Source organism: Canis aureus, chromosome 14, assembly GCF_053574225.1.
Source record: "Canis aureus isolate CA01 chromosome 14, VMU_Caureus_v.1.0, whole genome shotgun sequence".
In the NCBI taxonomy this organism is placed as follows: Eukaryota; Metazoa; Chordata; class Mammalia; order Carnivora; family Canidae; genus Canis; species Canis aureus.
This window is the reverse complement of record NC_135624.1, coordinates 25,978,197-25,998,497: the sequence shown is the minus strand read 5'-3', so window position 1 is coordinate 25,998,497 and position 20,301 is coordinate 25,978,197. Positions and strand designations below refer to the sequence as shown.

Sequence of the window (20,301 nt, the reverse complement as noted above, 5' to 3'; positions counted from 1 at the left end):
ACATTTCAATCATTACTTACCCTGACATCACACGGCCAAGAAAAAAGCCCATCACTAAAACAGAATCTAATTTTGAAATCCTGGTCACTGTATGCATATGCCATGAATATTAGGAGCTGTGTTTATGTCTTGCACCCACACTTATTCTGAATTTTCTGGAGGCCACACCCATCCAATGATGTGGTAAAATGAACTGGTTGGACTAAATGATCATTATCTGAAAGAAAACTGCTAGTGAAGACGCAGCAGGATTGGGGTGGGTGGGAGGAGATGTGGCTGAGTGTGAGTTCCTGCTTTGTCTTGGGAGGCTCAGCCGGAAGCAGCCTGTAGACAGTGCAGAGGGAGTTCAGAGAACGGTGAGGAGGTGAGAGGTGAGCCTTCGGGAAGCAAGAGGTGGCTGGCTGACTGGAGCATCCTCTGGCTACTGGAGAGGCTCCCCTCTCCAGCCGGCCCTGCAGTGCTGGCCGTGGGCTGCTTCAGGACAGTTCAGAGTGGGGAAGGGAGCCTCAAAGGGCACTTTCACTTTACCCAGCTTCAGGGAATCCCCAAAAGGACTAGGGCCAAAGGAAGCTGCAGAAGATGACAGGCCTAGCACTGAGGTCATGCCATGCCAGAAACTCCCTCCCAGAATGGATGGCAGGGACTGCTCCTTAAAAAAGAGGCTGTTCCTCAAGGGAGGGCATCTTGGGGACTGTGCCTGAGAATCTGCAAAACCCTTCACAGAGCCCCAACTAACAAAATAGTCTCAGTTCACTAGGCTGAAGCTGCTTAGCCCAGCATCTCATCTATCCTGAGCATAGCTAAGAAATCAGGAAACATTCCAAATCCTGGCAGAGTTGCCAAAGTAGACTTCATAATATCTACCCTCTGATGCTCACAGGAATTGGTATTCTAGATGTAGCTACCACTTATGGAATGATAGTTGGTCAATGTCAGGCTCCTGGCCTGCATTTCCTTTTATTTCTTCCTCCATCCACACTGTGAAGTAGCTATTATTGTGCTCATCTTATAGATGATGAAACTAAGCCATTGGAAAATTTAATGACTTGCCCAAACTCACTTGGCTGTTAAGTCACAGAGCAAGGATTTGAACACAGGTCTCTCTAATTCTCAACCTGAGCCTCTTTGAAGTGTTGGTGGTTGAGCTCAGGGTTCTCTGCCTTCAAGATCTGACCAGCAGGCAAAGGCCCTACTACAGTAAATTTTAGCTTTGTTAAAGTCCTATAGCTTGGCCACATTGACCCTGTATCTGAAAAAAAGCTGGATACCCACCTCCCATCTCCCCTTATCCAATGACCAACACAAGCAATCTCCATCAACTACAATGCCTCCAAGTCTTTACCAACCGCCCTCCCCGCACCAACCCCAATTCAGCCCGGATATCCTACTCTGATTTTTAACCCATTTTCAGCAGGATGCATCTATGTTAACAGATCTCCATTTCCCCAGCTCATCCTGGGTAACACTCATTTAGATCTGAACACACCCTACTGACGGCCTTGGGAAGACACGCTATGGTCCAGCTCTGATCTCTGTGCTATAAGCCCCAGGGTTGCTCACTGCCTTGAAGCCTTTCCATCCCACTGTACCTCCTCAATAGAGAGCGCAGCCAGAACATGCCACACAACCTTTTGGTGGCCTAGCCTTTCCTTCCCACCAACCTTTAACCTTTCACTGTCCCTACAACTCTGGTTTGAACAGCCATTTCCTACTGGTGACTGGGTTCCTGCTTCCAGCCCACTCTGACCCATTCCAGCATGCATAGTTCTTATTGTAGCCACTACACCCTCCTGTTGGGTACCTGACCTTGACTCATCCAAGTTCTCAATTTCAAAAGTAAAAATGAGGCGCTACAAAAGGTAAGTTCCTCAAACAGACTCATTTGGAGTCTGTTTTTTCCTTTATGTTAATACTTTTGATTTTTTTATTGAAGTATAACGTACATACAGAAAGTTCATAAATCATAAGTGCTCAATGAGTTATCTGAAAGTTAATAGACCTCTGTGTATTCCTCTCTGGTTAAGAAATAAAGTGTTAGTGGCTAGTATCAAAAAGACAAGGAATGGGGCACTAGGGTGGCTTGGTTGGTTAAGTGTCTCACTCTTAATTTCGGCTCAGGTCATGTTCTCAGGGTTGTAAGATTGAGCTCCATGTTGGGCTCTGTGCTCAGTGGGTGGTCTGCTTCTCTCTCTCCCCTTCTCCCTCTGTCCCCTCCAGCCACTGTACACACTTTCTCTCCCCCTTAAAAAAAAAAGATAAGGGATAATAAGTGTTGGCAAGGATGTGGAAAAAAGGGAACCCCTGCACACTGTTGGTGGGAATGTAAATTGATGCAGCCACTGTTGAAAACAGTAGGGAGATTCATCAAAAAATTGAAAATAGAATTACCATAAGATTCAGAAATTCCGCTTCTGGGTATTTACCCAAAGAAAATGGAAACAACAGCTTGAAAAGATATATGTACCCCTATGTTTGTTGTAGCATTATTTATAATAGCCAAGATATAGAAGCAACTGTGCTCTTCCATAGATGGATGGAAAAAGAAAATATGGTGTGTATATATATATATATTATATATAATGTAATATTATTCAGCCATAAAATAGAATGAACTCTTGTCATTTGCAACAACATGAATGGACCTAAAGGGAATTACGCTAAGTGAAATAAGTCAAAGACGAACACTATATGACTTCACATATATGTGGAACCTAAAAAACAAAACAAAGGAACAAACCAAAGCAGAAGCAGACCCATAAATACAGAGAGCAAACTGATGGCTGCCAGAAGGGAGGTGGGTGGGGGATGGGCATAATCAGTGAAGGGGATTAAGAGCCACAAACATCCGGTCACAAAATAAGTCATGAGGTTAAAACAGTGGTATAGGGAACATAGTCAATAATATTGTCATAATGTTGTACAGTGATAGAAAGTGACTACACTTGCCATGTTGACCACTGAATATTGGTATACAGTTGTGGTTTCTTTTAAAGATTTTATTTATTCATGAGAGACAGAGAGGCAGAGACACAGGCAGAGGGAGGAGAAGCAGGCTCCATGCAAGGAGCCTGATGCAGGACTCGATTCTGGGAATCCGGGATCATGCCCTGAGCCAAAGGCAGACATTAAACCCCTGAGCCACCCAGGTGTCCTTGTATACAGTTGTTGAATCACTATGTCAAACATCTGAAACTAAACACTGTATGCCAAATAGAAAAAAAGTGTATTAGTGATATAAGACCTCTCGTGCTCCTTCCCAATCATATCTTTGTGCTGTTTCCCAAAGGTAGCCTCTATACTAATTTATAACACCTTAGATTAATTTTTTCTTCTTCTTTCTTTCTTTCTTTCTTTCTTTCTTTCTTTCTTTCTTTCTTTCTTTCTTTCTTTTCTCTTTCTTTCTTTCTTTCTTTCTTTCTTTCTTTCTTTCTTTCTTTCTTTCTTTCTTTCTTCTTTCTTTCGAGAGAGCATGCATATGTAGTGAGGGGCAGAGGGAGAGGGAGAGAGAGAATCTCAAGCAGATGCCCAGTGCAGAGCCCCACCTGGAGCTCAATCTCAGAGCCAAAATCAAGAATCAGACACTTAACTGACTGAGCCACCCAGGGCGCCCTATTATAGGTTAGTATTTGAATGTTTTTGATTTATATGTGAATGGAAACACAATGTGTGTTCTGTTGCATCTAGTTTTTTTTATTCAAATAAGATTCATAAGTACATCTTCATGCAGCTATAGTTTATTTTCATTGCTATGTTGTATTTCATTGTATGATATGCCTTAATTCATTTATTCTGTTGTTGATATTGGGCTATTGCCACTTTGGGATTATTAAAAATAATTATATATATATATATATACACACATATACAAATACATTTAAGTATGTACAGATATACTTTTTATTGTGAACATTTATAATTATATATAAAAATGGAATAATATAATGAATGTAGTATACACACCAGTTTCAAACATTATCAGTATGTGATCAATATTTTTTTAAAGATTTTATTTATTTATTCATGATAGAGAGAGAGGCAGAGACACAAGCAGAGGGAGAAGCAGGCTCCATGCAAGGAGCCCGACACAGGACTCGATCCCGGGACTCCAGGATCACACCCTGGGCCAAAGGCAGGCGCCAAACTGCTGAGCCACCCAGGGATCCCCAGTATGTAATCAATATTATTGTATCTTTACTCTCCCACCAGTGTTCCCTCACTTCAATTATTTCAAGATGTATACTAGCATCATATAATTTTATTTCTAAATACTTGTATGTATATAGCTTAAAGATGTATACTCTTTAAAAAAAACCCAATATCTTACCCCATCTAAAAAAATAAATGTAATTTCTTAGTATTATCAAATATCTAGTCTGCATTTACATTTCCTGATTGTCAAATATCTTGTTCTTTTGCGTAAAAAAAAATGGATCTAAAGAAGCTCCACAAGTTGCAGTTAATTGATAAATCTCTTATGTCTCTCTCTTTTTTTTTTCTTATGTCTCTTTTAATCTGTGGTTTCCCCTCTGCCTCTTTTTGTTCCTTGCACATCTTTGTGGTAGAGACTGGGATCTTTGTCACATGGAGCTTCCCATAACCCGAATTTCTTTTTTTTTTTTTTTCTTTTTCCGAATTTCTTCTGATTGCGACCTCAGTGTGTCCCCGGTCCCTGTATTTCATGTAGATTGGAAGTGAGATCAGGAGGCTTGATCAGATTCAGATTTGATTTTCAAGACCACTTTGCAGGTTGTATTGTATAAATCTATTAGGTGGCATCTGATTGGATATCTTTCTTTTGTGAGGTTCAAATGCATTGCTGATTTAAATTTTTTTTTAAAAAGATTATTTATTTATTTATTCATAGAGAGACACAGAGAGAGGCAGAGACACAGGCAGATGGAGAAGCAGGCACCATGCAGAGAGCCTGACGTGGGACTCAATCCAGGGTCTCCAGGATCACACCCTAGGCTGCAGGCGGCACTAAACCGCTGAGCCACCGGGGCTGCCCTGATTTAATTTTTTTAAATATAGATGTACTCTGACTCTTCTTTCAATTCAGGTTAGGATTACAGGGTTCCCCCTCCCCTTTTTCTTTTATTGACATATAGTTGACATAGAGTATTATAGTAGTTTTAGGTATACAGCATAGTGATATGCCAATTACCTACATTACGAAATGCTCACCACGTTAAGTGCGGTTACCATCTGTCCCCACACAACATTATTACAATATTATTGACTGTGTTCCCCATGCTGCACTTTAGGATTACAGGGTTTTTACTTAACTTCATTGATTTTAAAAATTGTATTCTTCCAACCATGCCAAAAAGTCTAAGTTCTCAATACCACATTCCTCATTCTGTTTGTTCTCTACTAGACAGAGAGCAATCTCAGAATATCAATTCAAATGCTATTACCACCAATATGGTCACAGAAAGCAGTTAAAACATTTTTTATAGTTCCTTTTGTCCTTAGAGTATATCTCATGAGTGATATCCAGTCAAATCACCAGAGTTTTAAAGAAACAGCTCCTCCCTGTGTGATTGTGCCATGATTATGCTAACTAGATGCACAGTTAGGTTCATTTATTTCCTTTCACTTTTCATGCATATAAATTGTTTTTCTAATTTAGTTTTAAAAAGTTTAAAATTTTAGTTTGATAATTTAATAAGATAAAATATCTACATGGTCCCAAAGTCAAATGTGCCAGACCTATTTTTTACTTCCTTCAGACTTAGTTTTATTTAACCACCTTGAAACTTTTTTTTTTTAAATAAGGTCCACGTCCAGCATGGAGCCCAACGTAGGGCTTGAACTTATGACCCTGAGACGACAGCTGAACTGAGATCACGTCAAATGCCCAACTGATTGAGCCATCCATGTGCCCCTGGAGGGAGAGAGTTTACAAGTGCTCACTGCGGGGGGGGGGGGTGGCGTGGAGGGACAGAGGGAGAGAGAGAATCTTAAGTGGGCTTCACACTCAGAACAGAGCCTGATGTGGGGCTCGAACTCATGACCCTGAGATTATGAGCTGAGCCAAGATCAAGAGACCGATGCTTAACCAACTGAGCCACCTAGGCATCCTACTTCTTAAGGAACCTACCTAAGGAAATAGACATGTTAAGTGACAGTATCAGGATGAAGTCCAGCTCTTCAAGGATTTCCTTTTTTTTTTTTTTTTAAGATTTTATTTACTCATGAGGGACATAGAAAGAGGCAGAGACATAGGCAGAGGGAGAAGCAGGCTCCCTGTGGAGAGCCCGATGTGGGACTCGATATCCGGACCGGGGTCAAGCCCTGAGCCAAAGGCAGGTGCTCAACCACTCAGCCATCCAGGTGCCCCGAATTTCCATTTTTTAGAAAAGACCTTATTTGTTATTTCTCCAATTACAAAAGCAGCATATTAGTTTTTTTAAAAAAAGATTTTATTGACTTACTTGAGGGAGAGCAAGAGCACAGAGGCGGGGAGAGAGAGCACAGAGGAAGAGGGAGAAGCAGACTCCCCACTGAGCAGGGCCCAATATGGGGCTGGATCTCAGGACCCTAACTGAGATCATGACCTGAGTGGAAGGCAGACGCTTAACCAGCTGAGCCACCCAGGTGCCCCCAAAAGCAGCACATTAAAGTTTAGGTTGTAACCAGTAGAACAACACTAAGATGTATCAAGAAGAAACTACCTTTGTCTGGCTCTATCTCTTACTCTGTTCCCTGAGGGAATTGGTGTTAACGGCTGGGTGCCTGTCTTCCCAAATTTCTCTCCTTGTTCATCCCTTTAAACACAGAGACATTTATAAACAGGATTTTTAGGTTGTTTATTTGCTGTGAATGAAATGGGATGATATCACAGTATTTTTCCAGACAATTATATATCTGTGATCACACCTATATCTCAATAACTGTGATTGTCTACTTTCCCTCTGATTTCCCATCTTCCACACAAATGCATACAGAATATTGAACAAGTGAGATCAAATTAGATACAGGGTGTTCTTTTTAGCAAGATTTTACTTTTTTCTTTTCATATCTACATCACTTTTACAACCTGCATCGCCACCCCCTCCATACATACACACAGAAAATCCACGTTAACCATCAGTGTGATTCCTTCTACTCTTATCTCCATGCTCAAACATCCTACAGAAATTTGTAAAATACACATACACATGTAGGTTTTTGTCATTGTCTATCTTATGGAAATGAGATGAATTATACACATTTCTGTACATCCAGCTTTTGTTAGGAATAATATCTCCTGGAAATCCCTCCAAGTCAACTGATACAGCTCCCATCTATTCCCTTAAGCGGCTATATAATATGGTGCAGCTGTGCCAAAATTTATTCAACCATTCCCATAGTGATGGGCCCATTTATTTCTATTTTTGTCATCATGAACCACTAACAGCAATCAACTGCTGCACTCAATATTCTTGTACATGTAAGCTTTTATATATTTGTGCTGCTCCGGGTTGAAAGTAGTTTCTACATAAAAAGATCCAAACGCAGTGGTTTAGCGCCGCCTGCGGCCCAGGGCGTGATCCTGGGGACCCTGGATGGAGTCCCACATCGGGCTCTCTCTGTATGATGCCTGCTTCTCCTCTGCCTGTGTCTCTGCCTCTCTCTCTCTCTGTCTCTATGAATAAATAAAATCTTAAAAAAAAAAAAAAGATCCAAACCTTGGGGCAGCTGGGTGGCTCAGTTGGTTGAGTGGCTGCCTTCAGCTCAGGTCATAATCCCAGGGTCCTAGGATAAAGCCCCTAGTCAGGCTCCTTGCTCAGCAGAGAGTCTGCTTTTCCTTCTCCCTCTGCCCTAACTCCAGCTTGTGTGCTCTCTCTCAAATAAATAAAATCTTTAAAAAAACCCAAAAAAATTTAGTCATCCAAGAGAGATTCTGCAACCTGGCATTACTGTCAATAAAACATAAATTATGTGGAAAAACTCAAGCATGACAAAAAACCCTTTGCTTTTGCTGAAATGAAAGCAGGAAAAAGAAATGGGATAGGCTAGATGTATATGATTTATGGATTATATTTGTCTTTATTTTGTTACTTATCCCCAAATTATCAACCCCTCAATAGAATACCTCAATATTTACAATATTGATTAGACTTGAACATCTTTGATATTTTGCCTACTTCTAGGCACACTTAAAATGTAACTTTTCATGTGTCTTTCCCCCTTTTGGTTATAAAGATGTATTCATCAAGACAGGAAGAGAGAATATTTTATTCAACAAGTTTGTCAGTCTGCTTCTTTTGTGACTTTTATTATTGAGATAGATACATAGCAAATGAGGCTTGGAGTGTTCTCTTACCTGGGTCCTACACGTATTCACCATGGATTGATCCACTTTGGGCCCCTGACCATGCTCCTCTATTAATTTGTTCCTTCTTTATTCACTCACCACACGTCTGCTTCATGTTTTCTGCTAGCCAGGCATTGAAATAATTTCATTCTTTCCACAAACATTGAGTGTCACTAGAGTGCTGAGGATTGGTACTAAGGATGCTTGGTTTAATGTGATCCAATTATAATCAGAAAGAGCTCAAGCCCACGAAAAAAGATACAGATTTTTAAATTCAAATAATTGTGGTAAGTGTTCAAGGAGGGTACAGTCCAGGGGGCAAGGAGCACACAGGGAAGGGAGAACCTCAGTCCAGGGAAGTTGGGGGCATCTTTATAGAGGAGGAAGGGATAATGTGGGGTGGGACTTAATGGGTGAGTTCAGCTGAGTACTGGCACTAGGTCTCAAATAAATATGGAATGTGTATTATGTAAATAAAATACATATTTGTATTTATTTATAACATACTATTTATATATAATATATATCTATACTATAGTTAGTAACCTAAAATATAGTTTATGTATTTATAGTTATGATCTAAGATGATATAATAAAGAAAGATACTTAAACATATAATTCATTCTACAAGTATATAGTAAATATATAATGCATATTATGTATATAAATTTTGGACCATAGGAAAAATACAAGTAGAAAATGAAGGCTAACCTGGGGAAACTTTGGATCTTACCAGTCTATTAAAATGTTGATGACACCTTCGAAGGAAGAAAGGAATTTGGGGGTGAAGGAAGGACAGGGCTGAAGAAATCGCCATCTCGAAGAAAGGGACAGTCGCTTGTGGGATTTCAGCCCTGTTGATTGATTATGGTAGAAACGTGGATCTCCTGGGCAAGAAGCCAAGGTTCTGTCCACACTGGTGAAATGAAGATAAGGACCAAGCAATTAGCTGGTGAACTTGGCTTAAGCTGCTTGTTCTAGCCATTGAGATAATTCACCCCAAAGCAAACCTCAGCAGCAGCTTGATGAGACCAACGTCATGTTATTGCATTGGCCTCCTGCTTTGCTGGCTGAGGCTTTCCAAGGCTCCCCCAACCCCGGACTCTTCCCAGGTGCTGCCTGCACATGTACAAAAGAGCTTTTGCCTACAGGTGTTTTTCTGACCCACTACCTCAATCCAGAATATTCTCTGAAGCTGTTGTTGCCCACAGCACCTAACTCTCTCACACCCCCACTGCTCAATGATCTCACCTCCCCAAGATGGCAGCCAAGATTACTGGGAAAATCCCCGCTCTGGTGACATGCACATAACAAAGGAGGAAGCAGAGAAGCTTCTGGCCCATCATTCTAATCAGAGGAGGGATTTCAGCTCCTCTCCTGGCAAGAATTATACTCTCCCACCTGATTAGTCAGAATAGAACAAATTTTGAAAATAACAGACTGAACCCCTTTCATGCACCAATCCAGTAGAGTTTTCCAGCTGTGAGTAAAATGATAGAAAACAACTTCAAATGAATCTATTAGGAAATCCAAATTAGATCAGTGGTGAGAACCCAAATAGAAAATTTAAGCCAACAATTGGGTTTTCCTCAACTGCAGTGAGGAATCCTCCACATTCTGGTTTCAATTCTTTTCCTCTGTTTGCAAGGACAGCCAAGGAGGATATTGCTTAATCTATAAGCAAAAGAAAGCCAGCATGGGTGATCAGGGAGGCTTAAGGGCTGCTTCTCCAATAGGCATTTGTAACCTCTTGCTCAGTTTTTACTCTTGAGCCCATTTTCAAACTCAGAACATATTGCTGGAGGGAGAGGTGAGTACCCAGGAGGTAGATCCTGCAACATTGTGGCAAACATACAGCAATGAGTTCCTGCTCCTTTCCCATGGTCAGTCACTACCCTGGGTAATCCTACCCTGGAGAAAGGCAAACATCCAAATGCTTCAAATATTCCAAGGACTGACGGATGCAGAGTTCAAGCTGTCATTAGTATCTGGGACCTGAAGTGTCACTGTGGTCCCTCAGTAGATTAGGGACTTATAAGGATCAGTTAATAAATTGAACCTGGCTCAGTATGAGTCTACCAGGTCCACGGACAAACCTTGTACTTATTTCTTCAGTCTCCAAATGTGTAATTTTGACGGATATACTTGGCAGTTCACCGAACAGCCACGTTGGTTCCTTGGCCTTTTGGGTAAGAGCTATTGTAGGGGGGGAAGATGAAGTGGAAACATTTGAAATTGCCTCCTCCCTGCAGCCAACATGGCCAATCCAAAATAACATTGTTCCCTCGCAGAGACAGCAGAAATCATGCCTCCCTTAAAAACCTAACATCCTAGAGGCAATAATCCCTACCAGGGTTCCTTCAAAGGTAAAGGCATCCTGGAGGATGAAGTGGACTCCTGCAGTGCAATAGCCCTATTGTAGCTGCTGTGTCAGAAGTAGCATCTTAGATTAAACTCCCATGGTCTCAGGCACATGGCATGCTGCCACTGGTCTTGTGAATATGAGGTTTTCTTTTTTATCCCTCTTGGAAAGGAGAATGAGAAGTAGTTTGAATTCACTTGAACACCAGCATACTCTTGCAGTCTTGCCCCATAGAGAATAATAAAGCGATATGCCAAATGAGCATCAGGACCCAGCCCATGTATGCCAACGTGACCTGGACTAATCTACACATTTCAAAGTACATCACGATGGTTCACCATATTGACAGCATCCTGTTGATCAGATCAGATGAACAAGAAGTGGGAGGCCTTGGTAAGTCACATGTGCTCAAGAGAGTGGGAAATAAGTCCTGTGAAGATGGAGGGGCCCACCATATCGATGAATTTTGCCTAGTTTTGAAGGCAAGTGGGCAAATGCACAGATACAGCCTGAGAAGGGCAGGGTGCCTAGGAGCTCTGGCACTTGGAGGGTCTGGTCACACCACTAGGTAAATCATCCAGATCGACAGAGGTGCTCGCTGAGGGTCAGAGCAATCTAGGATGGATAGAAGGAGGGAGACCATGACTGTGAGCTGCTACCTTGGGACAGGCTGAAGTGGCTGGGGCTTGCCCCATTTGCTTTTCCTTTATACAAAGTGGCACAGGGACAGATTTTAGGGGAACCTGAGGTGTACCACCCAGATCCTCTCCTTTGGGACTGAAGCATCCTTCTGGCAGCTGCTGGAAGTGTTGACTGACATCTCAGTCGGGTTCCACACTCTGCACCTCCACCGCCACAACTGTCCTTTGCAGAAGAGAGTCCCTCATCCAGGGTCCTATCTCCTTACTTGAGCAGCCTGCATGCAAAGACTAGTTAACCCAGGATTATACATGCCTGGCTCCTTTGCTCTAGGTGAGAATCACTCCTCAGTGCCCTCCCAGCTCCAGAGTTGCCCTGAATGGGCTGAGACCTTTGCTGTGACTGTCTCACAGCCCAATTCTGGTCCCTTCACCCTCCCACAGCTATTGATCTTCAAAGCACCCAACATGCTAATCTCTGTTACAGAGTCTGCTTCCTGTGGAACCCGACCTTCAACACATAATAGCCTTGCACAGGTCATTGTTTTTAAGAAAATATTTTTAAGATATCTGAAATTTCAGCTTTTTCAAAAGCCCAAACACCATTTATTTTTGAGAGAGAAGCCTTTAAGACCATCATGTGGTAATATGACATACCATTATTGGCACATAGAGAACAAGAAAAAAGGAGAGGGGGTATTATAGGGGCTATATAATGCCAGGACATTGCCTGGCATGGAAGTAATTTCTGGTATCCATGAAAATAGGGAAGGGAATGTATGACTGATATGATCCTAGAATCATAAGGTGCTTTGAAGGCAATTTATAACAGTATCAGCTTTACGTGAATAATAGCCAGTTATTAATTGCTAGGTCTTCAACAAGGTCCTTTCCCATATTATCCCACTTTGCAATCATCCTTGAGATGGGTAATAAGATGATCACTGTCACTTTGCAGGAAATTGAGACTTTGAGAGGTTAATCTTGTCCATAATCACACAACCTATCAGTGGTGGTTCTGGATTTGAACCCAAGACATCTGATTTCTGAGCCTGAGGGCTTCCAGAGGCTCTCCTGCCTCCTTACAGGAAAATGCCTGGACATCTAGACCCTAATTCCTTTCCAAGCAAAACCCTCCCACCAGAATTACTTATACCTTGGGAACACATAACTTATTTTTATTAGACGCTATTAATGAGAAAAGAGGATTCCTTTTATAGGGATTGATTCATGTTTACTGGAACATATCAATTCCGTATAATAAAGGATATTTCTATGAATCTGGCTCAATTGCTCAAACTCTGACTCTGTAAAGAAGAGAAAACCATGTTGGGCTTTAATATTACCCCATTTAATAATTCTCTATATGGTGAAGATCTTGTGCTCAAGAGCTATTGGCTTATAATTGATATTTTTTAAAAATTGCTTTATTGCATTTTTTAAAAAGCTTGTAGCAATTTACACTCTCATCAGAAGCATGTGTTTAGGGGAATCGTAATTAGTGAAGGAAAAATATACAGTGCAGAATAAGAATGCCCAGGGCCTCATGAGATTTATCATTGCCTGATTGCTTCCTAAGCCAAAGTTTCTTACTGGATTTTTTACCCCCTAAAACAACCCTAAAACAACACTTTACTTTTTATAATGGAAGCTGATTAAAAAAACAAAACAAAACAGGATTTGCTTATAGAGATGTACTTGGTACAAACAAATGTAGAACATATAAATTTTTCATGACTAATGATATTTCTATAAATATGGCTTTATATAAAATTTAATTTACATATAAATATATAAACATATATAATATATGCATATAGTTTGTTCACCATTTATTGAGGGTTTACTGTGTGCAAGGCAGTGTTCTAAGTGCCTTAACTCAGTTAATCCTCCCAACATCCCTATTCAATGAAAATCTATTATACTTTAAAAAGGAAGAGAATATAGTGCCTTGTACAAATGAGGAAACTGAGGCACAGAAAGTTAATGAACTTGATCAAGAGCATGTAGACCATGATGGGCAGAGCTGAGAGTTCAAACCCAGGCACTCTAGCTCCAGAAGTGTCTATTCTTTGGGTGTAGAGTAAATCAACCAAAGAAGGTTAAGGGCATCATTCCCCTAGTCTTCCTTATGTTCTTCATATGATGTGAATGGGTTTCAGCAGGTTCTTTCATATTTTTTAAATGAATGTAGAGAACTCAATTTTAACTTGGAGAGCAATAATAATGAAAATTCAGGCCACACTGGGGGAGATATTTAGAGGAACAAACCCCCAGGATTCTGAACTTATCTGTTCAAGGAATCATTTTATCAACCATAGTGGAATAAACATGGCAGGGGTTTAGTCTGATCTAAGTGTCTGGGGGAATTTAAGATATTTCCAGTAAATCAGATACTTTCAGGTGTCAAGGCAGGGGACCTAAGCGAATGGAACAGTTGGTTGGAGATGGTGGCAAACTGGGGCACTCACACTTATCTAAACAGGGCAGCTGCTTCTCACCTCCAGCCCGGAGTTGCCAATAGGTAAATGGGTCCAGTGTGGACGGACCTTCCCATTTCTTTCAAAAGAATCTATGAATATAGATAAAATCTCCTAATTGCTAAACACGAGTGAAAATTTTTAATGGCAATATTTTACAAACTAAACAGAACCCATCTGTAGCACACCTACAGCTCATGGGCTGCCATTTTGTAACTTCTGATCTGAATGAAAATTAAGAGGGTGGCCTCCCAGGTGCTATGAATTGAAGAGCATTGGGGAAGTGGCCTCATTCCTCTAAATATCTCCCCCAGTGTGTCCTGAATTTCATTATTAATTTATCCTTCAAATTAAAATTGAGTTCTCTACACTCCTTTAAAAAAAATGTGGCAAAGAGAAGGAATCTGCTAAAACTCATTACCATACTATGAAAAAAGTGATCAGATACTGCAAGCCCTCTTGCTAGAAGGAGAAATTATCCATTTTCTAAAACTATCTAAATAGGTTGGACAGAGGGGCCCAATGGAACCAGATTGTGCTTTTGGCTATGGTGCTTCAGACTTTCCTCGGCAAAGACATCTCCTGGGCCCACCTCGTCCTCAGGCCTCCTTCCTTCACTGCACCTGACTCCACCCCTTTCTTGAGAGATGGTTTCATGAATGAAGATTTTTTTAACTGCAAGTGAAAAAACAATTCAAAGTGCCTTTAATGGGACAGAGAGAGAGAGAGAGAGAGAGAGAGAAGAGGATAAGGTGCTGGAGAAAATGTATTGCTTCTCACTGGAAACTAATCTCTGAAGAATCTAGGTCAGACATGCCCAGTGATATCTTTCCCCATGTCCCAGCATCATGTTCCTCTGTGGTGGCTTCATTATTTGGCAGCGTCTCCCAATAAAGTGAACAAGGTGACAAGTAGCAGCTCCGGTATAATTTGTACCCACTTGGCAATGCTTCACAAAGAGGGCCCCCTTACTCAATGGTGCCAGCAAAATTACCAATGGCCATTCTGGACTTGGACCATGTATCCCTACTTAAACCAACCACCGTGGTGGGGGTGGGGAATGTCGAATCCTCTGATTGGCTACACCTGGTTGACCCGTCACTTCCTCTCCCCTCAGAAGCCGGAATACAGGGTCAACCCCTTCTACAAAAAATCATGGGCTTGGAGTCTGATGCGTGAGACAGGCTTCAGAGTAAAAACTAGAGGGGCTCTTACCACAGGAAATGGAGAGGGATGTTGGGCCAGTAAAATACCATCTCAGGTTTTCGGGGAGATCTAGACAGTTACCCTGTTTCCTTGCATTTGCCTAATAAGGAAAAGCAAATCTAGTGGCAAATGAAGCAGCTTAAAAGCTTTTCTTCCCTGTGAAGCCAATCTGATCTCATTAGCTCAGCTCCTCTCTGGGTTCTGGCCTCTGCTTTTGGGCTCCTGCCGGTGGGCCCCAGGCTCCAGCTACCCTGCTGAAGCGGTGCCTCAGAGGTGGAGCACTGCCTTCCCCTGGCTGTGCTGCTTCACTCTCTTCCCTCCGAGTGCTCCTGCAGCGTCCACTGCTAATGTTGCAGTGCAGCCCGCAACCTTGCGAGCTTGCGGAGAAAACGGCTCACAAATGCAGCCTCAACGTAATCTTCTTTCCCAGGCGTGACTCCAGTACTTCCCTTCTCAAAAGGCTACTGTGGCTGAGCTTGGCCAGACTTTATTGCAGCATTTATAAGACCTGTGATTTGGGCTCAACCTGTTTACTTTTGCCTTTGAATATAACTCTTTATCATTACACTCAGCTGCTTTCCATTCCCCCACAACCTTGATCTTTTCTCCCTTACCTTTGCAGATTCTGTTCCATCCCTGGTGTGCCTTTCCTTTACTGCTGCCTCCTGTTGTAAGCCTACCTACTGTAAAGGACCTGTGCCTTTCTCTGCTGTCCATTACTCAACATCACTCCCTTCCTATTAGGTCCAGTGCACTGTTCAGACACGCTGTTTCCTTATTGATTTTCTGCATCTATGATCTATCCATTGATGAAAGTGGGGAGTTAACGTCCCCTACTATTATTGTATTACTGTCCATCCCTCCTTTTATGTCTGATAATATTTGCTTTATGTCTATGGATGCTCCAACATCGGGTGCATGGCAGTTTACAATTGTTATAGCCATATCCTTCTCTCTCTCTTTTTTTTTAATTTATTTATTCATGAGAGACACACAGAGAGAGGCAGAGACATAGGCAGAAGGAGAAGCAAGCTCCCCTTGGGAAACCCATTGTGGGACTCGATCCCAGGACCCTGGGATCACGACCTGAGCCAAAGGCAGACGCTAAACCACTGAGCCGCCCAGGCGCCCCGACCGTGTCCTTCTGATTAGAGTACTGATCCACAAAAGAAATTCTCTACGTCTATGATTTTGATGGAAAGGAGGGGCCAGCTCCCATTGAAGAAGCCAATTGTCCTAGATTCTTCTCCTCCCACCTCAAGCTTAGCCAGCTACTGATTGTGTGACTTTGCTCAGCTTGTCATACACTCTGCCCTGGGACTTTGATTTTCAGAGGATAATAAAAGGATATTCTCAGCAGTAACAAGGCTGAACCAGCCTCTTCCTTCTGCGTGACCCCTGCTGGGATTCATATTCTTCATCTTTCATGGCTCCTCATGTTCCACCATTTTCCAAATCTGGTCTTTTCAGTCCCCCGACAATTCTGTGAGCCCCTAAGTTCCTTCCCATAATTCCTCCTTTTGAGGAATCACTGCTCAGAGTTAGAAAGTGTGCCTGGAATATAGGGACAGTGCATGATCCAGAAGGCTGGAACATCAGCACAGAGGAGGGGATTGAGGAGGATGCTTAGGATGGAGATGAGCTAAACCACCTGAGGAGGGCTCAACACCACTCCCCAAAATGTGAACCACCCCTTTAGATGCAATACAGTTACTTTCCCAAGCAGTAACCCCAATTTGGAGCCAATGATGGCTGCAGCACACCATGAATTTGGCTCTCCAAGTTAGGGCATAGAAAGGAATAAACTGTAGGAGAGAACCTTGAGTGTGTCTAAAAGGAAAAATCTAGAGAAAATTATTTTGGCATGAATTTTAAAAATAAGCTCAAAGAAGGGGAAGGAGGGAGGCCTGTCCTGTTTGAGGCAGGCTGCACATGTCTGAAGCAATCCTAATAGAAAAACACTGGCACCCAGACAGGGCACAGAGTCAAGAACCCTAAATCATAACTCAGTTCTTGCCGTGTACCACTCAATGAGTCACTTAAGATTTCTGGATTTCCAGCTCCCCCACCCTCAAAATGTGAGCAAAACTTCCTTTCTCTCCTAGGAAACTTACGCTGTAAAACACTTTGCAATAATGAGGGTGCTGTGTGCATGCTGGATGATAATACCACATGTAAATATTCCCAGAGCCCCTCCCATCACCACACACAATCCCCAAAGCCATGATTAATCCCTTTTGAAAGCTCTGTACACATTTCACTCCGCTTACCTCTCTTCCAAGAGGGCACAGTTGATTAATTCTGAATTTCTCAACTGCCCTAAGACAGTTTAAACTTGTAAATGGTGATTTGGTGATTCTAACTGGTTCAAGGTTATAAGGCCTGTCACACCCAGGAGCCACAAACCCACAAAACAGGTTCCCCCAGTTCCAGACACCGTGATAGACCCAGAGAGGGGCCCCTAGAACAGACTAAATGTAATGCTTCGATCACATGGTAGCAAGAGGGGCTGCTTTTTCTCATTTGGGAAACCTTTAAAAAAATTGAACTAATAATCTATGTACAGTATGAAAACACTAGATAATGTAGCTCCCCCCAAAAAAGGAAAAAACAAATTATCTACAGTCACCCATAGTCCTACCACCCATAGAAATCCAGAGTCAACTGGGTAGCATATCTAATCTTTTGCTAACCTGCTAAGGCTATGTTGTCATATAGCCTTCCAGACTTCTTTCTATATATTTTTTACAAAATGGAATCTTACTCATTCTCATTCTTGTTGATATCTTATTGTTCTCTAAGACTTTTTTTTCAGTTAAAAATATACAATAGCATCTCTCTGTGCCCCAATGTTGCTTTATATCATCATCTTTAGCAGCAAACTAGTACTTCACTGTAAAATATCAATCAGAACTCCGAGGTAGATAGAAGCCCAACTTAGGGATGCCTAGGTGGCTCAGCAGTTGAGCATCTGCCTTTGGCCCAGGGTGTGATCCTGGAGTCCTGGGATCGAGTCCCACATCAGGCTCCCTGCATGGAGCCTGCTTCTCTCTCTGCCTCCTATAAATAAATAAAATAAATAAAAATAATAATAAAAAATAAAAGTCCAACTTAAACTGGTTTAAGGACCATGGAGGGAATTTATTGCCCTGTGTAACTGAAAATCCAGAGACAGACCTTAAACATAGCTATACACAAGGACACAGATCTCACATAACCCTCGAGTAATCTGTGAGACTGGAGTCATTGTTATCATCACTGAATCTGAAGCTTAGCAAGGTTAAACGGTTTCCTCAAGGTCACAGAGCTAGTAGGGGGCAGGAGTAGGGCACGAGTCCAGGTTGTCTGACTCTGGAGTCAATCTTTACACGTGCCATACTTATCTAGGCAGACCTTTGTTTATTGTACCAGTCTCCATTTTGATGGAGCTGAAGAATCATTGACATTGGGTACCAGAGAGAATGAGTTGGAAAAATAGAAGGTGATGATCAGGGAAAGAATGGAGAAAATTAAGATTATCTGGAGGGGTGCAGATACTGAGTAAGGCAAGGTCTAGGGTATCACTATGGCAGTGGGTGGCTGAGATAGAAGATCTTTGGAGAAGCGATCAAATAAGTGAGAGAGGCCAGGACACTGGAAGGATTAACTACGTGGACATTGAAATCACCAAAGTTAGGTGAGGCATAGTGATGGAGAGAATGACAGGAGGCCAGGCACTAGAATCCTCAGGAGATGATGCGAAGTCAGCTGGATCTGATGAAGATTGCATCCAGGAGAAATTGTGGGTGTAATCATCTCTTCACATGACCTTCAGAGTTGTTCTCAGGGGGCACCAGGTCACAATTAGAACAAGAGGGTGAAGGGAACAGAAAGAAAAGTTTTTGACAATACAGAAGACATTGCTGATGATGGACAACAGATTCCCAAAGTTACACAGGGGAGTAGGGAGGTGGGGGATGGGGCAAAATCAAAGTATATACAGAATCTGGGTGATGACCTGGGAATGTGGACTTTTGTGTGCATCCAATCAGAGATAGGGATAGAGAGCATTATGGGTGAATCCTGACAATCCCGCAATAGTGAGACTGAGGCAGTGAGTGTTGCTGGTGAGGAAAGGATGAGAGTTCTAGGTCCTCTCTTCACTCTTTCCAATGAAGGTGTTTGATTTTTCTTATCATGGCTATTTGTAAATAGCTCCCCATTCCAGTTCTCTTCTCCAAATTTCTCTAGGCCTAACACATCTCTGCTTTGGCAAGGCTACATTAGAGAAGTCTTAATAAAAACAAATACCCACCATTTGCTTCGACATGGATGGAACTGGAGGGTATTATGCTGAGTGAAATAAGTCAATCAGAGAAGGACAAACTATATGGTCTCATTCATTTGGGGAATATAAAAAATAGTGAAAGGGAATAAAGGGCAAAGGAGAGAAAATGAGTGAAAACATCAGTGAGGGTACAGAACATGAGGGACACCTAACTCTGGGAAATGAACAAGGGGCAGTGGAAAGGGAAGTGGGCAGGGGGTTGGGGTGACTGGGTGACGGGCACTGAGGGGGGCACTTGACGGGATGGCACTGGGTGTTATGCTATATGTTGGCAAATTGAACTCAAATAAATAAATAAATAAACACATACAAAAAAAAGGATATAGTCAGGTTTCATTCCTTTTATGGCCAAATGATATTCTATTGTATGGATATGCCACATTTTGTTTCTCCACTCATCAGCTGAAATATATTTGGGTTGTTTCCACTTTTTGGATATTATGTACATAGATGCTAGGAACATTTGTGTACAAGTTTTTGCATAACCATGTTTTCCATTCTCTTGAGTATATACCTACCCTTAAGAACTTTGTGTCTATCTAGAGAGAAAGGAATCTAAAGAACCAAATTCAGGTCTCATAAATAATGTGAGATCCTTCTCCTCTAAAATTGTTTTTTCAAAATAATGTCTGCCCATTATGTATGGAAATACAAAGCTCCAGCCCATGACCAGAAAAAAATATATTACCTCGAGCTGATTACTTGTATACACGGAGTCCAGAGGAGGATAAAGCAGTCCTTTCTTTTACTACTAAAATCGCATATCTGCTCATGCAAAGTCCACTTGGATGGGCTTCTGGGAGCCCATCTGGCAGGTTATTACAACCCTCTGCTCTTCCCGCACAGACCTTCTCTTCAATGAGTAAATAAATATTAATTTAAGTGTTGGAGATGGAGTGCAAAATAAAATAAACACAGTCTAGTTGAGAAGAGAAAAATTAACCAAATGCTTACATGCCATTAAGACTTTTAGGATGGCTCACAGA

General features: G+C 41.8%; 1 long non-coding RNA gene across 3 annotated transcripts in view; it reads left to right on the top strand.

Moving 5' to 3' along the window:
• Positions 1–5,221, top strand: part of LOC144283289 (uncharacterized) — a 33,321-nt gene extending 28,100 nt beyond the window's left edge. For all 3 annotated transcript variants that reach the window (XR_013351731.1, XR_013351729.1, XR_013351730.1), the window contains one exon: positions 4,028–5,221. This is a non-coding gene — a long non-coding RNA (uncharacterized LOC144283289). The remainder of the gene's footprint in view (positions 1–4,027) is intronic.
• The last annotated feature ends 15,080 nt before the right edge of the window (positions 5,222–20,301 follow it).